Here is a 26389-nt window from a genome sequence, read left to right on the forward strand (position 1 = left end):
GTACAAAAAGTTCAAGTTGTTCGGTTGATTCATTGGAACCCTTTATCATGGGGAAAGGAGTCCATACATTGAGGCAGCAAAAAAAACGACATTGGTAAAATGCGCGCGAAAGAGCTGATAATGATTGGGGCGTTTAACGCGCCGTAGATACACCTGTGCTATGAGGGCCGCCGTAGTGGAATGTTCCGAATCAAGTTCCATCACCTCGGTTCTTTAACGGGCGCACGAATCCTTGACACAGGGACATTTCCGCATTTAGCCTCCATCAGAAAAGCAGCCACCTCGGCCATAATTGAATACGCGCCCTTGGCCTCAGCAGTACGACGCCATAGTCACTACGCTAACGCGGTGGTTACACAGAAGAGCGTCTTTCAAGTACAGGTGTTTTACTGCTTACCACATCGAAGCTAAAACGTAGGTGAATGTGCGGAAGTGGTCGCTTATCCCTAGCAAAGAAACACGACCAGCAAAGAAACAAATGCACCAGAGTAGCACGCAAGCTGATTTAACATATCGGTGATGGAGGCGCCAATGTATTCCTCAACAACGCCTACAGCATAAAGGAGGAAGAAAACTTTATTAAGAAAGGATGGCCCGAAGCCGCAGGGGAAGGGGGAGGGCAGGAAGGACGCTAGTAATGTCCAGCCATCGACGCCGCACAGACAAAGCTCTAGAGTGCTGTCAAGGTGTCCATGACACGCCAAGAGGGCCGAATCCACTCTTCGTAGGAGTGAACCCACGCCGGGCGGTGTTGGGCGCGAAGCACGGCAAGGCCCGGGCAAGACCAGACGAGGTGCGGAAGGTCAGGCTTCGTTGTGCCATGGCATGCGTAGCAGAGCACATTGGGGTCCAAGAGAGAAGGGGAGGAACTGGGAGCTGATCCGGTCGGCGGAGGTCCTTCGAGGTCTACAGAATGGGAGTTTCCCGCCGTTGTTGACGTCGGAGAACCTGCCGGCGGTATGTTGTTGCCGTGTTGGGATTCATTGCCCGAAGGGTCAAAGTGAGTGTGCCGTCCTCGCCACCGTGCGACGATGTCAGCGGTTATGGCGAAGCCAGAACGGGCCCGGTTGAGAAAAACCTTGGCGCCGCGAGATAAGCCAAGAGGCAGAGGCTGCGGGTTCTGGGGTACTGATGACTGGAGGTGAAGGCGCCGGGCTTGTCGGCGACGCTGGCGCTCCTCGTCAGGATCGAAGTGGGCTCCGCTGGCTATGATCTCCCCGGGCTGACGGCGGTACGACAAAGATGCCTCGCTCGCCAGCCTGTGGGCGCTTTCATTACCGGGATGCCCCCCATGGCCAGGGATCCACCGTACTGTTACGGGCGTGTGGAAGGTGTTGTGCAGAGAGCTGCATGATTGTTTAATGCAGTGTGCTGCGGAGTGTTTCCGTGGAATTCCTATAAGGGAACGTAAGGCCTCGGCACAGTCCGTGAAAATGTGCACACGGTGTTACGCGCGCTGATTGCATGCCTGCAGAACGGAACGTGCTAGGCGTAGGCCTTGTTCAATAGCGCGCAGCTCAAGGGTGGTGGTGTCCGGAATGGAGTGCGGAATGGAGTCCGGAATGGAGTCGACAGCATAAACAAGCCCCATAAGTAACGACCTGGATCGACGTACTACAGGGCCTTTCCAACAAATCGTACTGGTGATTACGCTCATAGCTTAAAGTAAGTTCAGAGAGATTATAGAAATAATGCAATAGAATAAACACTGAGTTCATTTATCCATTAAGGTCAGGAGCTGGTTGATTCGAACCTTTCGCTACTGTACACACAGATTACCACACAGGTCGCCCCATTCACTACTTAACACGTACTGCGTCAGGCGTTTCTTGGCGCGTCGTAAGATTCAGCGTACGACCACAACATTATGCCTGACAAGCACAAGAAGGTGGACTGGCCAAGGCCTCCATTCAGAGAAATAAAGGGAAGAACCGAAAGTCCCAAAGGAAAAGGATGGTGGTAGTGAGGGAAGACATTCTGAAGTGGAATATCATTGCTTTCACACCAACTTTGTCAAGAGAAGTGCATGGGCGTCCTCGAAAAGCTTATACTACACTCCACTTAGGCGCCTATCAATTCTTTAATTGTGCTCTGAGCATAATCTATATTAGTGAGTCATTTTGCTTAACCTGTCCTCCGCAAGACACGTTGCTCACGTTGCGATAATGTAATAGCAGGGAACCTACCGCAAGTGGAGTTGAATCTGGGTCAACTTTATAAGACTCAAGGGAGGGCAGCTTTGCCAGCAGAAAAATACGTATTTCTGTAAAGGGTGCTTATATATGCCCTCTTCCCCAGGCGGTTATCCACTTGCTATTTAAAACGACCACATTTTGTTGCTATCATGCTGAGCTTACCAAAAAGAACACGACGTTCCAGAAAGAAACAATGAATACTTATTTAGGCAACTTAGCATTGGTTGTTTCTATCACCATAAAAAGACCGGAAAATATATTGCAACATTTTAATTTTTTTTTTGTAGCCACCTGGAGAAGCATCGTGAACCTGCTCATTGAATACATTGGAAGGGGAGGGTGGATTTTTTTCCTTCTCAAAGAACAAATAGAAAGGAGTCCAGATGGTGGTGGGCAGTGAAAAATTAGAGCTCTGTCGTCGTAGTAGTAGTAAATTTTGGATTCGGAGCTTTCGCACAGTGCAATTATTTATCGTGGGAATACTAATTGTTGCGGCAATACATAAATATGACGCGTATATTTCGCGCTCAGCCTATCATTATGCTGGGCATTACGAAAATCCCAAAAGGGCCTAAAAATCACGCAATCAATCCGTATAGCACGGTAAAATGCTTTGTGAAAACGAAGCCCTGCCCTCTAGGATTTAAAGCCACCTCTCCTAGACCTGCGACTGCTAAGATGCCATGGGTGGTTGTGAATATGCCTGCAATAAAGCAAAGCTTTGTATGTCTCACTGATACGTATGTCGCGTTGCAAACGCACTGCAGGAAAGCCAACTTTCCCTCGGTATTGCGATGATCGTGGGTGAAATGAAAAAAAAAACCGTCAAGTGGTCCGAATCGCACCTGGGCCCTCACGGGATGAAGTCGACGTTTATGCCTTTGCGCGACTCCGACAGGGTTTAAGCAGTTTTGATTTGGAGAGCCGTGCACGGACGTGCATAATTAGACAGAAAAATCTTGCACCCCAACGTCTAACCAGGTAGAAAGATAACGCGGAGCTTACTTTCTGACAAATAATTTGATTTGTTATAAAGTAAGCTTCGCTTGGACCCTTCGCCGTTTGGCGTAGGGTCAAAGCTAAATCCGCGGCGATCATAGGTCCGAACTGCGTGAGACTCAATCTCAAACGACCGCCGAGGAAATTCTCACAAGAATGGTTCGCGATGAGGCATTGTCGCCGTTAGACGGAGGGATGCGTGACTTAAAAAAAGGCTTTACTAATCTCGTCGAACTGTTTTATCGCCACCATAAAATTGTTCTTCATTTGACCGCAGCTGCTCCATAACCTTGGCAACGCATCACGTGACTTGCCGGGCCGAGCTCCGCCGAGGGCCGCATTCGCTGCTGCTGCCGCCGCTTCCGTCTTGGCTCATGGCCTCTCTGCAGCTTGTTCGCGTCTGATCACGTGACTCGTGGTGTTCATGCCACCTTCGTCATGAATGAGAGCGAGGCCGCGCCATGTTCTCTGAGCATTGCGTGGGAGCTGGATGCTTCGAGCCGTCTTCAGCATCCGGCATCTGACCAACCCACAGATATTTCCCGGTGATCTGTTCGGCTCGTTAAGCACCGGAAGCAGGACACAACCATAGACAAAACCGGTTTTCGAAAAAAATAGTACAATAATTACAGTTAAATCATAGGTTAATCAATTGAAAGCGAGCCTGAACCAGGCTAAGCTAAACTTTCTCCTCGGATATCCAGAGTTATCTGCGCTAGACTGCAGCCCCTTTTGCATTTCAATATTGCCATGCAGCCTCTTACGCCAGTTTAAAGCGAAGCTTTGTTTGCCTTTCTTGCGACGTTTTGAAGGGATACTGCTGTTTCTTTGAAGAATGCACCGCTGGATGTGCACTGGCTCCTCATCGCCCGCCGTTCCAATGGTGACAATGAGCATTCTGCGTTTCTCACAAGGCCAACAGATGGCGCACCGGCCTGCCGAATGTTGTTAGGGGTAGAACATATATTTCGAATAAATCAGGCAAAATCGGTTGCGGATAAACAACGCCCCCATACAAGGAGGGAGCCTCTAACCATCATCACCCTCTTCATAGCCGACGCCCGTGTCCCGGTAGTTTACCGGAGGGGAAACGGAGAAGAGCCTTGAGCAGTTTTCGGTTGCCATGCTCCTTGAGTGAGGAGCCTGAAGAGCGTGGTGGAAATGCATGCCAAAAGCACACCGGTACACCCCGTAGTAAAAGTGCTTAAAAACGTTCATGTAGCGTCCACGAAATTCAGGCACGAAAGAGGTGTCACACGGAGCTGCGAAGTCTTTGCTCCCAAAGAAATGTCGCCCAGACCTCGATGTATGCTGGGTACGCTGGCTCGAAAACATCAGTCGCGGCTACAACCCGTGGCGCAAATCAGACTAAGATACGCGTCGCGATAACTACAATAGAATAGAATAAAATAGAATAGAATAAAACATAGAATAGGGCACATCAATGGAACGTAGTTAATTTGGAAGGGAGTCTCAGAGTAATATACTGTAGGGGGAATACGTGAAGATGAAACTATCAAGACAAAACTGCTTGGACCCACTTCGGTCTCCACCCACTTATGTCCCTCCGCACGTGCAATTATACAAGCGGTGCTACTACAATTACATTTTGCAGATTAGTGCATTGCCATCACAAGGATGTGAACATAATTGAACGCTTCTCTTCCCGTCGATTCCCACATATGCCTGTAATCCACAAATGTTTCACATTGCCTGAATAAAAAAGCAACCAACTTCGATACGTTTATTATGTTTTTGTCCAGAAGTCTCAAACTGACATCACTGAGTGGGCCACAGTCAGGAAATGTAGGCTTGCTAGGGCCGGGACCACAAAAAAGATTGAAACAAGGAGGGGGTGGGGTGTTAAGAGAATATTAACTAACGCTGCCATTAAAAAAAAAGTCTTCCCCACATCTTGTAAATATGCCAGGTCATTTCTGAATTTAACTTGCCGGTCAGGATTCGAGATACATATCAATATTGATATGCCCGACTTCACGATGCCTGAGTCGAGTGGGCGTCAAACGCAAAGGAGTGTAACAGAGTGTAACACTCTGGTAACACGAAGCCGTGAAAACCAAAATAATGCATTTTCGAGCAGTCTCTCGCCATGTACATCCTTGGCTACGCTACAAAGGCTCGCACCCCCGCATTCACTGCAAAAAAACAAATAAGAAGGAATGAACAAAGACGCTTATGAGTGGTCCGGAACGATGTCAAAAGGTGCGCCGGCCACGGGTTTGACACCCCTGCCTTTGACAATGGTGTTGCAGACCCGATTTGAGCTGATCAAGATTCTTCTGCATAAGGGCTGAAGATGTGGCGCAGCGATAGTCATTTTCGTCATTTCTCGTATGTACATTTTTATTATATAAAATTTCATGTGCCTTGAGAGAATCCAGATGTGGCTGCCATACTCCTAAGAAGAACAGTTGTCTCGTACAAATATGCATAAATCCTTGTTAAGCCATGTTTCACGCAATGTTCTTGTTTACTTTTAAGCATTGATTTGCGAGCTTCCAAAGACACATCATAGATGAACTTGTGGGGCGCGGTACAGTGTTCCCACTCATGTTACAGTCCGGAGAGAATATTTCAATTCATATTTTACCTTTCAATACATTGCCCTGTGGGCAGCTGTATCTACTACTCTTGTTAACACTGCAAAGCTACGATATGCTAAGCCGCATTATAGCGTGCATCTTTGGGCAAACGCATGGGCATAATAAAATCAACCTCGTTTAACGTCTATCTAACAAGAATTCGCCAAATGTTCACGGTCCCTTCGACTTTGTCTTCACGGGAGTATAGTTTATCTCCGAAACGAGAGGGTTCAGCACTGTTCATGATTAGAAGCCCCTCAACGGGAGGGATGACTGTTATCTTTCATCGCCCATAAGTGAGAATTGCTGCACCGTTCCTGATACGTTATCCGACATTCTAATCCCACCAGATATTGTTTTCGCCCCGATCTGGAAAATGAGTGTTAACCGGCTAAATCCAAAATGTAAATCAATTATACTGGCTGCCACGTATTTTAGCGATTTCGTCGGATTTATCCGAAAACACGTATTCCTGCTGATGAACCCGCTGAGTGAAATAACAGCATCTTTTTCGCCTTGTAAGTGAAACCACTTGGCCAGGTGAACGACTTATTTGCTACGTCCTGGTCCGAGAACTGGACTCGGGCAGGTCTAACTCGCATGGTGACGCATAGGTAGATGCCGAGAAAACAAGGTTAACACCAAGCGTTATGGTCGTTATAAGATTAAACCACTCCCGGCGAAATTTCTTAAAAGTATTAGAGCTAGCTTCCTTTTTCTTTGAATATTTTGTAAGTCTTAAACCCGCAAAAGCTGTTTCACTTCACTCACAGACGTCTTTGACACAATTAACACTGATGAGTCAGGAAGCTCTAAAAGACCGTTTATTTCCCCTAGAGAAAAAATTGATATATCTATTACTTGTCTGTCGCTAAACAAGTACATGTTCCTGGAACATTCATGACAAGTACACAGTACCAAACCGAAAAAATAAAGCGCAATGGGCTAATTACACAACATCTGTTTCTCAAAAAAATGTTTTTCTAACTTCATACAAATTTGCAAGAGTTTATAACCTGCGGCGAGCCACCTATGAAGCAAGGAATAGTCACGTCTAGAAACTGTCGTCTTCACGTGAAATCTCCGGCCTTTAGTAAGCTAAACGCACTATAAATGCCGATCTGATCGTATCAAGCGTTCACCATATAGGAAACCCAACTAAATGATCCTGTGTAGCCTTTTTCTTATCGGTACACAGTGCCCGTCTAGGCAGCAAGGTTCTGTTACAATTATTTTAGGCAACGTTCAACAAAAAGTCTGCTACGTTTTTGTTTTAACACGAAAGTGTTTTTTCCGGGATTCCGGAAGATTTCCCTTACTCCATATCTGTCACGAAAGTGACGCCAATACAACGAAGCAAGCGGCCTGTAAAGGCGGCACCCCTGCCTACAGCACGTTCTTGCCGCGCAGCAACCTTTAGTATCAAAGTGTACGTTGTTCTTGGGGTTGTTCGTTTTCGTTTTTTTATATTCTACATGAAAGTGTTTTATGCCTGGATACTCCAAGAATTAACTCATCACGTCATTGACGAATAATTGAGGTCACGAAAATGACGCCATACCCCTTTTCCGAAGCGACCTGCCAGCAGGTGCGCAAGACAGCCGCTGAACCGCAAATCATGCTCAGCTGCAGATTGCGCTGGACACTTCATTGTTTTACAGATTTCTGTGACGGAGGAATCAACCACAGTTTATTATCATTGCGACAAACCACAACAATGGAAAGTATTGAATTATATTTGAGCTCGAGTTAGAATAATTGCTTTTTGGCGCAGAACCTGAGAGAAACCTGCAATTTCAATCAGAATGTTTTCATTGGTATACACGTACACCATACACTGTTTCCGTTTAATCAGGCTCACGGATATCCAGCTGGCAGTGATGCCGCCTTTTTCTCGTGCAAATATCAGCCTCAGCGCCGAAAAGCGCCACCAGCTGCGTGCGGCAGATTGAGTGGATGCGTTGAACTTTGGGAGCACCTATCTAACTAGGATGTACTTTTGTGTTAAGTGCGCTGAGCTGTCTGTTTCGTGCACAAAACTCGAAACTTCGTCTTATAGAAGGCCCGTTTTTTTTTTGGGTGTGCTTTTAAAACGCGAAACTTTGTCGCTGCTATAAGGCGAGTGTGCTCTTACGAAACTCAACTTATACAAGTTAAATGAAGCGCGCACAGCATGTGCCGTTAGTGCGGGGTGCAGCCGCCGACGCAGAAGCGCGCATTCGACAAGCGCAGATATTTTTTTTTTGGGGGGGGGAGCAGGGGGGGACGCGAGGGGGCTTATAAGATGTGATATCCTTACAAAATGCACCGCTCCACCGATCCAAGTTCATTTCATTTTTTATGTAATGTATTGTGCAGCGTCGGCCATTGAACCTAGATCTCCCGAATGGTGCCGGTCCAAGTCGAAAAACACAGAAGCGACGGATCAGTGACCCCAGCCCTGGCATCGGAATGGTTGGGCTGGATTTATTCCGTTATAAGGGGGTCACGATTATAACTTTGGAGAGTAAAAAGGTCGCCATATATATAAAGGGCGTCCCAGCTCTCATGCACCAATATTTAAAAAAAGAGTAAAGGCGTAACTCGAAGAACACCTAGTGCATAATGTTTGCAGTACTGTGGAGAATCGGTGAGTATTTTTACATTATTAAAATCCAAATAAATAATTTTAATTAATTATCTAACTTGTGAAGTACTGTCCTAACCATTAAAGTCTCAATGAAGCACTTGTAGGTACCCACGAGAAGCATCTAACTGTAATATTTTCAGCGATGAACTGCGCACACATTTATTCCGACTGATAAAGAAAACCTGCGAAATATGAAAAATACCACGTGACGGCGCCTCCGCGCGCATCGTAAAGCAACGCCCTCAAACAGGCTGCATCTGAGTTAGCCAGAATGAAATAAACAAAAGAAAGAAGAAAGAAGAATCGCGACCGAGTTTGTGCATTATTTGCACAAGCCCCACGCGAATCTTAGTGTTTCTGATCCTTCCATGCATGCCATTATGAAGGTGATGCGCTGTCTCTTCGGGCGGGTAACACGCGAAGCGGTTGCTTTCAATCAGCTTATTTGTGGACTCTGCTTTACAATGCGCGCTGAAACGCCGTCACGTGGTATTTTTCATATTTCGCGGGTTGTCTTTATCAGTCAGAAAAAATGAGTACGCAATAAGTCCGTTGCTGAAAATACCGCAGTTATATGCCCCTTGTTGGTACCTTTATATGCTTCATTGACACTTTAGTGCTTAGGGCAGTAATTCTCGAGTTAGATAATTAATTACAATTATATAGTTAAGTCTTATTAATGAAACAATTACTGTCCGCTTTTTCACAGTACTGCAAACATTATGCACAAGGTTTTCTTCGTGTTACGCCATTGCTCATTTTCTAAATCTTGGTGCATCATAGCTGGGACACCCTGTATACTGAGATTCGAATATAAGGTTGGGTATGACTTTGAGACTACGGATTTTGGTAAAAACATCGCCTGATATTCGGATAACTGCCAATCGCTTCGCAGGATAAAGGTCCCGACAAAACCATGAAGTAAGCATTTCCTGGAGATAAATGTCTTGGCCGAAAAGTATTTAGCGGTTCTCACACAAAAGTGGAAACGATATTACGCGATATGCGTAGGTTGGAATGAGCTTAAGTGTGGCATTATTTGGAGTGTAATTCGGCTTGGAGGAGTTGCTGATTATTCAGTACCTTCGGAAGTGGCGAGTGCTTCGGGAAACACAAGGTATATAATGATACCCTTAGCTTTTCAATGTGATGAAGACGATAACAAGACCAAGCACCAAAACGATGTCCCCGGAAACAGACCTTACCCGGGCACGTGTCGCCTCGCGCTCACGGTACACCACCCCGTACGATGAGAACAACGGCATGTCAAGTCACCCAGTTCTGTGGAGCCTGCTCGCCTCTTAGTGTTGACACGCAAGGGATACCACGATTATTTCACGGCGACAGCTTCGAGGGCGTGGAGAATCGATTATACCGCTTCCACAACGTGCCCACGTTCAGCCACTGGGAGGATAAACGCAAGCTCCGGCACGTTTGGTTCTCACTCACCGGACACCGCGCAGATGTTTGCCCCCAACCGGGCAAGCCCTTCTGCAAGAGCTGCAATCTCCGGAACCCACCAGACAATCATATATGTGAACTGAAGTGTGCAATTTGTGGCAAAGGTGAGAGGACTGGTGACAAGAAGTGCCATAAAAGGTTTAAGACTGCTTTTATACTCAAACAACGTCAGTGGGAGAAACAGCATCATGGTTGCACGAAGGACAGCTCCATATACACGTGCAACACCGACAACAGTACCGGCCCGGAAGGGCACCGCCGTGAAGCGAGAATAGCGGAGAAAAGGAGCCGCTCTGGTTTGTTTCCCCGACTCCCTCCGCCAGCCGCGGAGGAGGAGAGCACAGAAGGCCAGCACAGATTCCGTTCCAAGTCTCGTCGCCGGGAGGTGAAGCGCCGAGAGTCGTGCTCTGCCTCACGCCGCCGACTCAACGACAAGTCGATGGTGAATCAAAGCAACGTGAGCTGGGCCGGCGCGACCTCACGAAGCTCCAAACAACACACAACATAATGCAGGGCTCCCTTCTGCACTTGAAGCAGAGCTAACGCAGATAAAGCAAAAATTCTTTATCAGATAAAATCAACAGCTTAATTCAGAAAATGCCCAACTCAAGCCCGAAAACCTCCCACCACCGGCAGCGCAATCTAACGGCCCCAGGGTGAACCCGTAACGACAATCCAAGTTTCCGTTAAACCTGCACCAGTAGAAGTTACATGCGAGTCCGAGGCGGATGCACCGCCCCTTAAGCGAAAAGAGTGAACTGAACTTAGTGATCCCACCTCGAAAAAGTGTATCGCGTGGTTAGAAACAAAAATACATGCCCTTCGCGGGAACTAGAAGACATGTCCTCCAAATTTGCGGAGTCGGTGAAGAAGTACTAGCAAACTTGAACACTATTGTATTTGCTTTTGAAAACGCCCAAATCATAGCACAACAGACAGCATGCCCAACAGGCCCAACAGGCACTTTCGAGCCCCAACATGGGGGAAGGTGCCAGTATATTCGATACCTCCAGTGGACACAATGGGCCCAAGTAACAATGCAAATATGTACTTCATTTGCCAATGAAACCGCCGTGGGTTCAAAGGAAAACGAGGAAATTTACGGCAGTTCTTAACACTTTTCCGAACCCGGTGACGTACAGTCGTTGCTAACCCGGACTATATGAAAATAGGCGTAAATTATGTTCAGCAAGGGCCGACCTTGAACACATTTTATGGGCCTGCCCCCTTAAAGTCAACACCACACCTCAAATGCTATACATCAATTCCTCAGAGCAGTGGGAGACTTTGCTGCTCATTCGAGACTCGGACGTTCAACTCCGTGCCGTCCAGATGGCCGAAGACGCCACCAGGGCCAAAGGGCACCTGGCCGCCGTCTGAGGGGGGACGAATGAAGGGAACTCCCATCTAGCTTCTTCCCTTAACCCCGTCTTGGGCACAAGGAAGTTATGCACTCACTCACTCGACACCGACCGTAGTGGTGAGCGCAAAGGAAAACCGGAACTAGCTATCCAGTCTCGGGTTCACAAGCCTAATGGGAACGTCGTCATGCTCGTTGAGGACATGTCGCCATTGGTTAGGCGTACGGAACAATATATGGGCGAAGAGAAAAGGTGCGCCCTCATAGGATGGGAGTGCAAAAACAACTTTTCGCAAGTCTGGAGCGTTGCCCTCCATCAACGGTAGTAAACGTCGTGAGGGAAGCATCCATAAAAGAGTGCTCATTGCAACACTGGACAACGCAGTACGGACGTCAAGCCAGCATGGCTGTTTGCACGCCCACTTTTCAACGATGAGGGCGCTATTCGGCAGCTTGTTAGCAGTGTTGTTCCCAGAGAGGCACGGTTTCCTCAGGTGCGTGATCATCGGTCGCTGTCGACAACGACTTCAGTCGCTACGAAGTGCGGTGATGCCAGTGCTACCACCTGAACCCGAGCGTGCTGTTCCAGTTGGCACCATAGCTCGGCAAAACTGGATGCCACTCACTCACACTCACTCAAAAAAATATATTTATACTGAAGCACTCACTCGCACTCACGCTCGCCACTCCGCCCTCACCACTCGCTCTCACTCACACTCACGCTCGCCCCTCCGCTCTCACTACTCGCACTCACTCGCACTCACGCTCTCCACTCGTCCCCACCACTCGTACTCACTCGCGCTCACGCTCGCACCTCCGCCCTCACCACTCGCACTCACTCGTGCTCACGCTCACCACTCGTCCCCACCACTCACACTCACTCGCACTCACGCTCGCAACTCCGCTCTCACTACTCGCACTCACTCGTGCTCACACTCGGCGCTCGTCCCCAACACTCACACTCACTCGCGCTCACTCTCACCACTCCACCCACACCACTCGCACTCATTCGCGCTCACGCTCACTCCTCGTCCCCACCACTCACACTCACTCGCGTTCACGCTCAACACTCCGCCCTCACCACTCGCACTCACTCGCGCTCACACTCACCACTCGTAGTCCCCACTCGCACTCACTCGCGCTCACCACTCCGCCCTCACCACTCGCACTAACTCGCGTTCGCGCTCACCATTCGGTGTCACCACTCGCACTGACTAACGCTCACGCTCACGACTCGCATTTCCTATTTACACTCCCTCGCAATCGAACTCACCCCTCGCAATGGCCACTCACACTCACTCGTACTCACCACTCGCTTCCTCCACTCACGCACTCGCCACTCCCATCGCCCGCTTACGCTCACTCACGCTCACTCACAACCGCCACTAATTCACATTACAACTCGCTTTGTTCCTTTGCAGAACGGGAATTTAATTTTAACTTCGCTTTGTTTGTAAACCAGAGTAATCGTTCCATTTTGTGGAGACCTTAAATGTGGCCATATTGACACCGATACCACAGTGATGTCGTTTTATGAAGCGAAAACGAAATTCGGTGTTTTAAGAGCTTCACATTGGCTATGGGGCGTGCCCCATAACAATCGCTAACTCCGAAAAACTTGATTCAACTGACAAAAAATCAAACCGTTCTCTTAAGAGAATTAAAACTCGAAGCTTTCTCCTGTGCAAACTGAGTCAAAACCTCAGTTTAAAATCCAAACGGATTCAACAGTGTCGAAATGGCGCAATCGGATAGACGTCGGCTTCATATCGCGGGGGACCCAAGCGCGATTCGCACCATGGGAAAGGTTTTTTTCTTGAGGCGCTTCATGTACCTTCGCTTATCATCATCATTGCTTTGTGAAACCCACTATAAAGTTCGCTTTCCTGCGGTGCTTTTTACTCAGACGCCGACGCCACCAGTGAGGAATGGAAAGCTTCATTTCAAAAATGGCGAAGCTTGCATTAGGTCGTGAAAGGCTTGAACCACATCGAGCTGGGTGATTTCTTTCTATGAAAGCATTGATTCGCCCACTAACACGCATTGCATTAGGTTCGAAATTATTTATTTACATGTTGCCAGAATGCAATCCGGGAGTTGTTTTCGAGATGTGCGATTTATGACTCTTCGGAGCACCCAAAGGTAGTCGTGCGTACTAGGATTAGGTCTGAAGCCGGTTAGCGATGGATGAAACCAACCAGTGCGCTCGAGATGGAACTGATGTCGGTTGTTAATTAATCGGTCGATGACCTTGCACATGATAGGAGTTAGTGAAATAAGTCGCAGATTTTCAGGTTTTCGCGGGCGTCTTTACTAGGCTTCGTGATGGGATGAATGATGGTCGTGTTCAGGTGCTTGTGGACTTGTCCCGTTTCCCATGATTCGTTGACAACACTCAGAAGGGCTTCATGGCCGTGCGTTGGCAGATTGCGGACATCTTGCCAAGTGATTTTATCATGGCCTGGAGCGGATCTAGATTTGCCTTGAGCGATGGCAACGTGAAGTTCTCCCAGGGTAAAAGGAGTGTTGAGTTCGTCTAGAGGGTGTGGTATGTCTATGTCGGAAAGAGATTTTAGTGCCGTTTTATCCTTCGCAGCATGCGGAAAGAGAGTCTCGATAATAGCTTCTTCTACGTCGTAATAGTCAGACTGCAGTCTCATGTGTCAATGATAGGAAGCTTTGTTCTCCCAGGGTAAAAGGAGTGTTGAGTTCGTCTAGAGGGTGTGGTATGTCTATGTCGGGAAGAGATTTTAGTGCCGTTTTAGCCTTCGTAGCATGCGGAAAGAGAGTCTTGATAATAGTTTCTTCTACGTCATAATAGTCAGACTGCAGTCTCATTTGTCAATGATAGGAAGCTTTGCTTTACCGCAAAGGCTGCGAAAGATGCCCCATTATAAGTGAAAAAGGCCTCTCCCTCTTGCCGGAGCCGATGGCAAAGATTTTGCCAGTTTTCACTTTGTAATGTCTTTTGGTAATCGTTGATTTTCTTGTATAGTCGTTTCAGTTTAATGAGTTCAGGGTGACGTTTGCCACGTTCTTGATACTATACCTGGTGGGACATTGAGCCGTTCGGAGCAACCTATGCATATGGATATCTGGGTTGTCAACCTCAACAGTGACGATGACTGATTCGGCAGGAGATGTACGAGCATAGTAGACGTTAAGTATAAACACATTAAAGAAGTCAGCACGAGTGAATGCAACCTTGCCTTCGATAGCTTTCCATGCTCTCGCTTGGAACGCGTGGCCGAACTATGTACACTTCGGGGAATAAAGTAGGGCAGTAAGCGGGATGCGTATTGACCGTCTTGACATTGCTTTTGGCGTCACTCGCGAAGTGCTGTGAATGCATATTCTTGTGCCACCTTTTGGTATCCATTCGGTGCCGTGAACCGTGAATGGCGCTAAAAAAGGTTACTGCTGATAAAACAATAGTGGCGGAAGCGGTAATACCTTGTGTTATGCAACTACTACGACGGCATGCGCTATCGCAGCGCGTGATGTGTATGAACACTGAAAGCAAACGTTTTAGTTTTACGGGCCTTCGTGTCTGCGCTCCGCATAAACGGTAATCGTACTCATAAGTTTACTCCTTACACTGACAAAAAATGTCATGACTTTTTTTATTTCCTTGACTTTTCTTACTGCTAAAATCATTTCTTGCGACGCTTATTCTCCCACGGCTGCCCGAGCGAGAAACCTGTACAGAACGATGGCATGCTGCCTTTCGCGATTGTGGCTGCCCTTCGCGCAGCAGTAGCGGCGCTGCCACTAATTCTTTCCTGCAGCCTTTTGATCCTTTCAGACCCTGCAACTTGCAATTATAACGATGTTTCTTAAAAAAACTTCCGCAACACAACGTCGAACCGCACGCAGCGCGTGTTTTTACGTGCGCTGAACGTCCGGTCGCGACATCCACGACCCAGAGTTTCTAAGCGGCGGCGAGAGGCGGCGCTGGAGTCGCGCGCAAACTAAGGTCCCTAGCGCAAACTGCAGTGTCCGGTGCGAACGCGGGTTTTCTTCGGCGGCATACCGGACATACGTCGATTTGGCGATCGCGGAGGTGGCGATGTGGCGGCGGCGGTAGCGACCTGCACTTTCTCGTTTCTGCCGCGCAACAGATTGCCGCGCCGTCCGGGCGCCTGGTTGTAGCTTACGAGGGCTCTCCTACTTAGGTTGGCTTCCGAACAAATGCCGCCAACATCTCCTAAAGTTGTTCTCTTTCTCTTTGTGTATGGAGGGAGGTGGGGGCGCACAGTTTATCGTGTACGACTGCGCGCTGGGCTGACCTGCAGGCCTTCGGCGACCGTCGACAGAGTCCCGGGCAAAGGCGTCCGTGTGTCTAGACGGGGGGGACAGTATTGCAAAGGAGTATTGGGGGGGGGGGGAGGGAGGGAGGAGGCGAGGATACACGGCGCGCCAGCAAGCCCGTATGCGCGAACAAGCGCTGTTTCGAATATGCGTCGGTGTCGCCGACTACGAGAAAAGGAAAAAAAAAAAAGCAAAGGGTGGGGAGAAAGCAGGCGCCGGCTTGTAGGCGCCGCCGAGGTAAAAAAAAAAGAAAACTTCGTAGAGCGAAAGTGGTGGTGGGATCCCCCACGACAGATACCAACGGCATAGAAGCGCGGTTACGCGAAGAATGGACCCAAACTTAGGACATAATTGCAGTACGCGCGTTGCGCAGAAATGTACCGTGCTTTTGATCAGTTGAGCCATGTTAAAAATACTGCTTTACCGTTAAATTTGAGGTTGTGAAGGAATTATAGTACAGCGTGACGTCGTTATAACAAAAGCGTGTAGGAAGCTGCCAGATAATTCTAAGCGTGCAGCTGTGGCAAAACTGCAAAACAAGAAAATGTTAGTTGAACTTGCACAGTGCTTGCGATATATTAAACATTTAAAATTCTAATATTTGTACAGTAGAAAGATCTAAACAAAATAACTAACAACTGTGCGGCCGCTGCAAATATTTTACTTTCTCAATGTGTCTTTTTTATGCTGTCCATTTCTTTACCGATTTCAACAACTTATTTTTTACCTCTTACGCAACCTTTTCTTTACCCCCTGGTATTCTTTAAGAAAACGTGTAGTGAAAAGTTGAGTTTTATCTGTGCCATAACTGAACTTGCTTGTGTATATCTTTTTTTCTTTTTCGTCCATACTGCACGTGTTTGAAATTGAACGGTTCGGTTCATATTTTGCTTTATGCTGTCATTTTACTACCAACTATTATTGCATTAACAATATAATTTGCCAATAGGTTTTACATTTATTTGCATTTTTAAAAAGAAATCCTTTCGTGTTTAAGCGAAGCTTTCTTTGCCTGGCTGATGGAGACCGTTTGCGAAAACGCACTGCAGGAAAGCCAACTTTTTGACGATAATGATCGTGGCGGGTGAAGTGAAAGGAGTTTGAACCCCAGCGATCAAAATTGAAACCCCCAACGATCAAAATGCACGCCTCAAAAGCTTCGCGTTTCAACCTTATTTGTCGTTAGACAAATGGCATTTGAGTTTTACAACAGCGAATGCTGTTTAAGCTGGTGGTTGGGCCGGTGAACCTGCGCAGAAAAACCTCGCCGAGCGAGGACGTCGTCGTGCGCGCCGACACCGCTCGACCTTGTCGAACGCTCTGCCCCAGCCTGCCAGTCATGGAGAACTTTCAGCGGAAATTTCGGAAATCCATGTGAGATGCAAAAGTCCGGTCTGTAATGAAGGGAGAGATGGTGCAATAGAAGAAGAGCGCCACTCCCAAAGACGAGCAAGCGCGGCGCGAAAGCCGCTACGCCGCTACTCGAGAACGGAGGAGACGACTTTGGTACAATCCCGAATATCGCGCCGGTGAAGCAGCAGCGAAACGTCCGATCCGGAGTTACGAGCTCACGTGCATTGTACATACATAATGACCGAGTGTTCATTGCTCTTTTGGGGCTAACCACGACACCACGCAGAGCGCTTGACCGTGTCTCAAAGCATAACCAAGCAAAAAACTTGGCCGAGCCTCCAACCATAATGCCGGATAAACTTAACCGAACCGAAAATAAGTCGGGTGGGGCCGCCAGTTTCGCTGTTTGTCCACTCTTCGCGCAACTACAGTGCGAAGCTGCTCCATTTTTTGTTAATATTCTGCCTTAGGCTGTTAGCGTAACTTGAGCGGGTTTTCGCATGTGACCACCGTTATGTAAAAATACCCTTTCACAAGGGAATTTATTGAATTGTAAAACAATAAAGAAGTAAATAAAAGTCGCTGGTTTTGTGAGCAATAACTATGCGTTCCTGATTACTTTGTGTGTGCATACACAGTAATCCCTCGTTATAACGAACACAGCGCGACGGTGAAAAATTTCGTTATAAGCGGTATTTTGATATAAGCGACCACCCGAGAAAACTAAACTCGTAGAGCTTTATTTGCGCCACAACTGCGAGGAATCAAAGCACAATGTATTCTTTGAAACACAACTTTATTCAGGTGCAAGGAAGGCAGTGAGCTTTGGCTGTTTCATGTTCTTGCTGGGCGCGAGCAACCCCTTCTCTAATGTGACCAAGCAGTGACTGGCGTCCGCACGCCTCGCAGACTGCAGAGCGAAGGAAGAGGAGAAGGCTGTGGCCGCTTTTACAGGGGGGTGGGGGCGCCAAGGAACGCTACGAGAGTTTCGCGCTGGAAAGCGCCGCAAATTCCACAGCTGGAATCTGAGGTTGTGTTTGTTGAGCTCAAAAAACGTTTACCCGCTCATTGTGAGTACACAGCACAATCATGAAAACTGACCGGTTTTAGGGGCTCTGCATGATTACTGGGCAATTTTTTCCCGAGGTGTGCAGCCATGAAGTTTGCAAAACGAGTTTTTGGTCACCCCGCTCTCGGCGACACTTCGCGCACCGTCGCGTCCACGCCATGGACCAATGTCTCGGAAGAAAATTCAATCACCCTAACACGCATATCGACCATTTGTCTTAAATCGGATGGCGCAAAACGAGTATGACGGACTCGAGAAAATCGCCGGGGAAACACCAGCTTGTCAACTCGCCATATTCACCGCCTGACTCGCCGCTGGGTCATCACTGCTCGGCGCCGCCTCCGCTCGCCACTTCACTGTAAGCGGGTCCAGCTCTTCGTGCGCTTCGAGTAATGCGGCCTAAAATGCATGCGTTTGGGTTGGGACCAAAAGAAATTTCGAATAAAGCGATATTTCGAGTAAAGCGATTTCGTCATAATGAGAGATTACAGTATATGTGCGCGCGCTTATGTTTTGTACGCGTGGTTTTACCTCTTTCCTGAAGAATTCCTCAGAACAATCAGAGTAGTCGTCAAAGATAAAGATGTTAATTACATTCATAGAGGGCTAAGACAGCCTTAATTTACGTGGCCGGTGTAGCAGCTCACATGGTTTGTGTAGATATTTCGTCAATAAAAGCTGCCTCTTCTGTCCCGTCCTATCTCGCGTGGTGAGCATTAGGCCTTTATTTTATTTTTCTTATTTTGATTGTGTCGACGTCCCAGTAGGGTTCCCCGATTTTCACAAGTATCAATGCATTGATTTTGTTATGAGCCGCATTAGCCTTTTTGGCTGTCTACGGAACGAGTTTTCTGGGCATAGAATGCGTACTTATTTGAGCTAGAATTTAAATTTATCATTAATGGGGTCTCACGTTTTCTTAAGTCTATATACGGTTATTATACCCACCTGTCTTAATACCCCACTTTCAACGGGGTAAACTTCGCTTTTGGCAAGTGAAAACAAAAAATTCTCGCAAATTTTTCGCAAGCCATGAATCAAAGCTTTTCAGGACTTATGTAACCTAGTTCGTTCACGCTCTATAAAACAAAAAAACACGGCAAATTCTGACAGCGGTAGCCAACATAAAAAAAAAGATCCGTTCGGAAGGAAAACTCGGTAAAGCTGCTGCCATCTTTCAAAGCACTGGCTAGCGTGTGCGATTAATCCTATCGCTTAGAGCGCTATCCACGGCACTAAATTTTCCCAATGAATTCATTACAGACAGCCCTCCAAACAGTTTATTCCAAAGAGCAATCCAAGCTGGAACAGGGCTCACAGCGGGGATGTCCAGTAAAACTGGTAAAACACCGCCACGAAAGGATAGAAAGATGGCAGCAAGGTGTAGCAAGGCGGGCTTGGCCTTGAGCGCCGTTGATTGAGCGCTGGGCAGAAGAGGCGGTGGAGGCAGGCGGCGCCGTCGTGTCGCGGCGGCGGTCATGATGGCGACGATGGCGACGAGCTGCCGGGCAGCCGCCACCCTCCCCCTTCCCCCCACATTTTCCCATCCGCAAGCGGCGCCAGCCTGCCGCACAGGAGCACAGCTTGATCCTAAACTACGCCGTCATGGCCGTCACGTGTTCATTTGGAAAGTTTCCGCGAAATAAGGGGAAGGACGGGAGGGAGGATCGGATTCACTAACACCCCTAAAAAAGCTACGCTTGAGAGTACTGACACTTCGTGCACCAGGAATCGTCTGGGGCCATTTTCTTTCTGTCTGTCGTGCTGCCACCTCTCCCAACGAAACCGCTGCTGGTTGTGACGGGCAGAGTGCGACCGGGCGCTCTAGCGTCCGCGCTGTACAGTAAAAGAGAAAGGAGAGGCGCCCAGAAACAAAATGGCTGCGCCAATGTGTAAATAATTATCACGTGGTGCCGACCGATCAATGAAAATGCTGGCGGCACACAACAATCAGAGAAAAGAGTGCCGCTACGCTAAAAGCCTTTATTTAGTAACGTTAGAATTAACCCGGCAGTCGGCACCATAGCACCGCACATTTCGCGAGTGCACCCGCCACTCACGAGTGGCGAGCGGGGCTCACTACTTGCGAGTAGTGAGTGCACTCGCACTCGTGAGTGGTGAGTGGGGCTCACCGCGAGTGGAACTTGCACTCGTGAGTGGTGAGCGGGGCTCGCCGCGAGTGGAACTCGCACTCGCGAGTGGCGAGTGGCGCTCGCCGCGAGTGGCACTCGCACTCGCGAGTGGAACTCGCACTCGCGAGTGGCGAGTGGCGCTCGCCGCGAGTGGCACTCGCACTCGCGAGTGGTGAGTGGCGCTCGCTGCGAGTGGAACTCGCACTCGCGAGTGGCGAGTGGCGTTCGCCGCGAGTGGCACTCGCACTCGCGAGTGGTGAGCGGGCTCGCCGCGAGTGGAACTCGCACTCGCGAGTGGCGAGTGGCGTTCGCCGCGAGTGGCACTCGCACTCGCGAGTGGTGAGTGGCGCTCGCTGCGAGTGGAACTCGCACTCGCGAGTGGCGAGTGGCGTTCGCCGCGAGTGGCACTCGCACTCGCGAGTGGTGAGCGGGCTCGCCGCGAGTGGAACTCGCACTCGCGAGTGGCAAGTGGCGCTCGCCGCGAGTGGCACTCGCACTCGCGAGTGGTGAGTGGCGCTCGCTGCGAGTGGAACTCGCACTCGCGAGTGGCGAGTGGCGTTCGCCGCGAGTGGCACTCGCACTCGCGAGTGGCGAGTGGGGCTCGCCGCGAGTGGCACTCGCACTCACTCGCACTCGCACTCACCAGCCCACAACGATGGCGAGGCTCACTCACCACTCACTCATGAGTGGTGAGTGGGGGGTGTGTGAGTGCACTCGTGAGTGAGTTTGCCGACCTATGGTTGGCACAAATGCTATGCACACGCCCAAACCTATATTTCCCCGACCAACTTACACCGATGTGCATCGAATGCCAACTCCTACAGCGCCTCAGTTTCCTACACCCGTTCTAGCGATCTTCTAACGCCGCCGTTCGCAACGAACCCAGGCTTCTTGATCAGAAAGCGGCCGTATGGCATACCTCACACATCTGGCCCATCTGCTAACACTGTGGAGATGAATGTCATGCCTACCCGTCTCGGTGGCTCAGTGGCTAAGGCGTTGGCCTGCTGAGCACGAGGTCGCGGGCTCGATTCCCGGCTGCAGCGGGCGCGTTTCTGATGGAGGTCAAAAGCAAAAACGCCCGTGTGTACGAGATTTCGGCGCAAGTTAAAGATCCCCAGGTGGTCAAAATTAATCCGGAGCCCTCCACTAAGGCGCGCCTCATCGTCGGCGCTTTAAACCCTACAACCCCTACCGCTCGATGGAACTTCGCAGGTTTTTGCCGGATGTCCTCCAACTAGCTGCCGTCAATTCTGTGCACAGGGCATTAAGCTCGGTCGCAGTCGCGCCGGCGATATTCGTCCTAAAGCCGTCCGCTCTCATCTGGACCAAATGGAGCCAGATCCCCGAGCCTGTGCTGGGTAAACTGAGACTAGGGACCTCCAGAGGTCAGTCCGCTGCGTGACGCACACCAGAGCTGCCTTAAACGCGACAACGGACCGCAAATCTGTATGGCGGGTGGCCGCCTCCTTATGCCGAGCGGCATGGCCACAAACAGGATTGAGTTACGCGGCGCCACTGGCCATGGAGGCCGTGTTATTCTGCGTGAGTGCTAGAAATAGTTGATACCTTTCCTTCGTGAATCATCATCATCATCATCACCAGCCTACCTACGCCCACTGCAGGCCAAAGGCCTCTCCCATTAATCTCCAATTACCCCGGTCCTGGGCTAACTGCGACAAGTTTATCCCCTCAAACCTCTTTATCTCATCTTCCCATCTACCTTTCTGCCGCCCCCTGTAACGCTTGCCTTCTCTAGAGCTCCATTCTGTTACCCTCATTGGCCAACGGTTATCTAGCCTTCACATTACATGCGCTGCCCACATGCATTTTTACTTCTTAATTTCTACTATGATGTCCTTAGCACGCATTTGTTCACTGACCCTCTCCGCTCTGTTCTTGTCCCTTAATGTTACACCAATCATCTTCCGCTCCATTGACCGCTGAGTCGTTCTCAGTTTAAGTTGAACCTTCTTGGTGAGCCTCCAAGTTCCTGCCCCGTAGGTGAGTACCGGCTAGATGCAGCTTTCATACACTTTCTTCTTTAGGGACAGTGGTAGGCTGCCATTCATTATCATGTCTGCCGTATGGACTCCACCCCATTCTTATCCTTCTAATTATCTCTGCCTCTTGGTTTGGATCCAGGGTCACAACTTCGCCTAAGTAGACATATTCGCTTACCACTTCCACTGCCTCGCCACCTATCTCAAACCGCTGTACTGTCCCGAGGTTATTGATCCTTACTTTGATTTTCTCAATATTAATTTTCAGGCAGACGGTTCCACTCTGTTTTTCCAGTGCGGAAAGCATGCTTTGCAATTTGTTCCCGAATTAGCAAGGCAACGTCATCAGCAAATCTGAGGTTACTGAGGTACTCTCCATTAACCCTTACTCCCGCCTGTTCCCAATCCAATGTTCTGAATACTTCTTGCAAACGTGCTGTGAATAACATCGGATAGATTGTGTCTCCTCGTCTGACGGCCTTCCTTATAGGTATATTACTGATCTCCTTATGGAGGATGATGGTAGCTGTGGACCCTTCGTGAATACGGGGAGATAATTAATTTACGGGAGCAGGTTTGAAACGTTATCGACTCTTTCAGCGACTGCTTTGCCCTGCCTTCCAGTGTGCGGCAATCAAATACGTCAAAACATGGGGACATCACCGATGAGAATGAGCGCTCGATCCACCAGCGCACTTGTCAAGTTTTGGCTACCGAACACAATGCTATTCGTTTCCACGTCAAGCAAATGCTCCAGACGGCGTTATACAGCCATCGAGAAGCTCAGTGGCCTTGCGTGTGGTTCTCGTCGAAGAGAAAGACAGCCCAACTTGCTTCTTTGAATACTACATGAAGGTTACCAAAGTCACCAAAAAGGACGTCTACCCTTTGCCACACATCGACGTCTCGCCAGATCGTCTGCATCACGCAGGGTATTTGTCTTCGACCGACTTACCTAGCGGGTATTGGAAAATCGGGGTAGACGAACAGGATCGCGAAAAAAACTGTCTCCGTTATTCTGAACGGGCTCTGCGAAGTTGAGGTACTACAATTTGAATTGTGTTCCGGTCTGGCAACTTTCCAAAGGATGGTGGACACAGTACTGTGCGGCCCCAAATGGCAAAAGGCAGTCATGCCCTCTGTATCTCAACGATTGTAGTTGTATTTTCGGAAATGTTTGAATAACGCCTACTGCTACTTCGCGAAGTTTTCGGCGCCATCCCTTCGGTCTAACTGTCCCTAAAGCCGGAGAAGTGATACTTTGCTTACGAAGAGCTTAAGTGTTTAGCCCACGGGGCGAGCTTTGACGGCATCCGACCCGACCCGATGAATACAGCTGCCGTAGTCTCATATAGGGACCGGGCGGCCGTTGTATGGCACCACCGTCGTTTCAGCGAACAGCGCCGCCCGTGGCGAACCGCTTGTCAGTGGAATGCCGGTGGCGATCAGCGCAGCGTAGTTGTGCATGGCTTTCTGTCGTTTTTCTGCGGTGCGGCTTGCAAAGCGAACGTAACCCCACGTGCATTTTTCAGATCGGTAAATCTTGAGTGTGGACGTGACGTTTAGGAGGCATGCCTTGTGTGTTATTTACGCCCATACTCAGTATTTACAAATAGCAGACGACGCTCAATGCGCCAAGCTGGAAGTCAAGCTGGAAGTGGAAGTTCGTTGCTTCACGCAATTTTTTCATGCCTGCATGCAGTTTCGCGAATCGAGGAGTATATTGCCGCTAAATGCTCCCACAAAGCCGGTGGGTGCAACCGATCTAGGAATGCTGCGGCGCTGGCCCTTGGCAGTTGATGACGAAACGGCGCCGACGTCGTGCACAAGCGAAAGGCAAAGTTGGAGGGTGTCTTCGAAGATTTACCTCAAAACAGAAATTGTGACGGACGACGCTTCCGTATCTTCATTACCTACGGCTGAAACGTGTTTAATTTCACAGAAATGGTCTTACTACAGTCATTGGGAATTGCTGATAGAATAAATACCGCATGATAGTAGAATGTTATTGCTTATCGTGGAGAAGCATTGCTTTACAAGAATTGCAATGGTTGCTGGCTAGTTGGTAAGTGGTTTTTCAAAAACCAATTCCTGCGTTGCTGAAGGACGCAAGACAGGAGGGTGCCCGAAACCTGTACTCAGCTTCACAACTGAATGCTGCGGTTGGTTTACAAGCTGCAACATATGCTTGAAAAATCGTGCACACCTCCGTCTAACGACGGTGATGGTTTATCGCAAAGCTCTATCGTATGGGTTTCCTTGGTTGCCTTCTGGATTTAAACTTTCACTAGATAAGCATCGAATTTGACCAGCACGCAGTTTGGTCTTTTGATCGCAGCGTCTTTGACTTTGACCATTTTCCATTCGATTTCGCACGAAGAAAGCTTTGTGTTCAACCGTCATAATCATTAGACGGAGGGCTAGATGATTTTGCTGTTTAATTTTAAACTTCCATGCTCCCTCTCCAAATCTAAACTTTTTCCAGCGTGTCGGAAATGTGTCTGTGGTGGAGGACTCGGGCTCATGCACCATTATTTGAGGCAACTAATCGCGCGTTTTTGGTGTCTTCACCAGGCATTACACGATTTTTTTAGGTACTCTGTAAAGAATACTTAAGCATTAAAAAACACCGTCTGACGTTAACACTGCCACATTTTTTAACTATCGGTGCCAGCCTTTATTCTACGCAGGTGGTAAAACGGGAAGGGGACGAGGGATGGTTTGTAGCTTGCGCTGTTGATTTGGTGAATAACTTTGGCTCTTGATAAAATGACCACCACAAACGTGGGATTTCCACTTCGGCTTTCAGGCTCCCATGCTGTCACAGTGTCGCTCACCAAAACCGAAGGTACAAAGATCACCGTTACAGAAAGTGTAAACTACCGCAACATTTCTATGGCTACACAATAATCCATGTCGTATGCAGGTGCCTTTCTATTTAAAGCACACGTATCGAGGTACCGCAACCCTAAGGCTGGCGTGGAAACCGTAGTCATTGAAACCAGTCAAGATAATTTAAAGTGGTAGAAAAAATAATTCTAATATTGCTAGTAGTTTTATTCCTACTCAGATCACGCGGAGACAGGCGCAGAGCGCTGCAAAAAGCGCTCGTGTCAATGTAATCTTCTCCACTCCTGACAATATTACATATGCTTCGTAGATTTCGCGGGTAATCTTGTATTTGGAGTGGAACAAGATGGTTATCCTCTCAAAATTTGGCGAACAACTCTTATTGCAACTCTTCACATGCGCAGCCAAATTTCCATTTACCGCCAGTTGCGCGCAAGCATTCTAATGTTCCCGTAATCTGTCGTTGAGACAGCGGCCTGATTGTCCCACGTAAGACCTACCACAGGAGAGGGGGACCTTCGCTTGACTTGAAATGGCGTAAAAGTTGCTTGGGGCCACGAACAACCAAGTGGACGTGAGCAACTAAGAGCTCGACTGAAGGGGACGGAAACACATGGCTACTTCGAAGAGGACGCCGATACCCAGGTTCACACCAAACCAAGCGATATCGGACTAGCTACGGTGCTTGGGCGGCGGAAAGATGGCATGAAGCGAGTAATAGCTTATGCAAGCCGCACCGTTTCCCGCGCAGAAACAAATTGCTCAGCCACAGAGAAAGAATGCTACGCAGTCATGTGGGGCGTCGCCAAATTTCGGCCATACATTCGAACCTCGCTGTAACTAAGTAGTGCGGGACAGCAAGTTAGTTCGTTATAACCGATAATTATTGTAACAGTAGAGGTGAAAATCGGCTTAACAAATGGACAATCTGGCTCGGGAAAAATGCCTGATACAAAAATGCATTTTTTTGAGGCTTCGAACCCACTGTACACCAGGTAACCCTCACCTTTCTCCTTGTTGCATTTAGAGCTAAATAGACAGAACACGAGTACGTGAAATTGCGACAGAACAAAGTTCACTTGACAAAACACGACTGCGTCCTCATTTATTTGATGAAGGATGGGATCTTCCTCTGGTGGATACTCACAGCACTTAGCAGGGTGAAGTTTTCAATAGTTTTAACGAACAAAAGAACACTTATACTTCTGAACTTCAGGACTACGGGGTTTTTCCGATCAGCTTCTCACCCTCCTGGTCGAATATTTCTTCGTTATATCGGATATCGCACGTCCCGCACGGTTTCAGTTTCGTTGTAAAAGAACATATGTCATAAAATAAATCGTGACCAACCAATGTCTGTATTTTGTCCACTCTAGCCGATAATTCGCTATGACAGTGTCAGTTATAATGAGGTTCAACTCTAT

Source organism: Haemaphysalis longicornis, unplaced genomic scaffold (assembly GCF_048455015.1).
Source record: "Haemaphysalis longicornis isolate Haplotype H1 unplaced genomic scaffold, Haemaphysalis longicornis Haplotype H1 scaffold_4, whole genome shotgun sequence".
NCBI lineage: Eukaryota > Metazoa > Arthropoda > Arachnida > Ixodida > Ixodidae > Haemaphysalis > Haemaphysalis longicornis.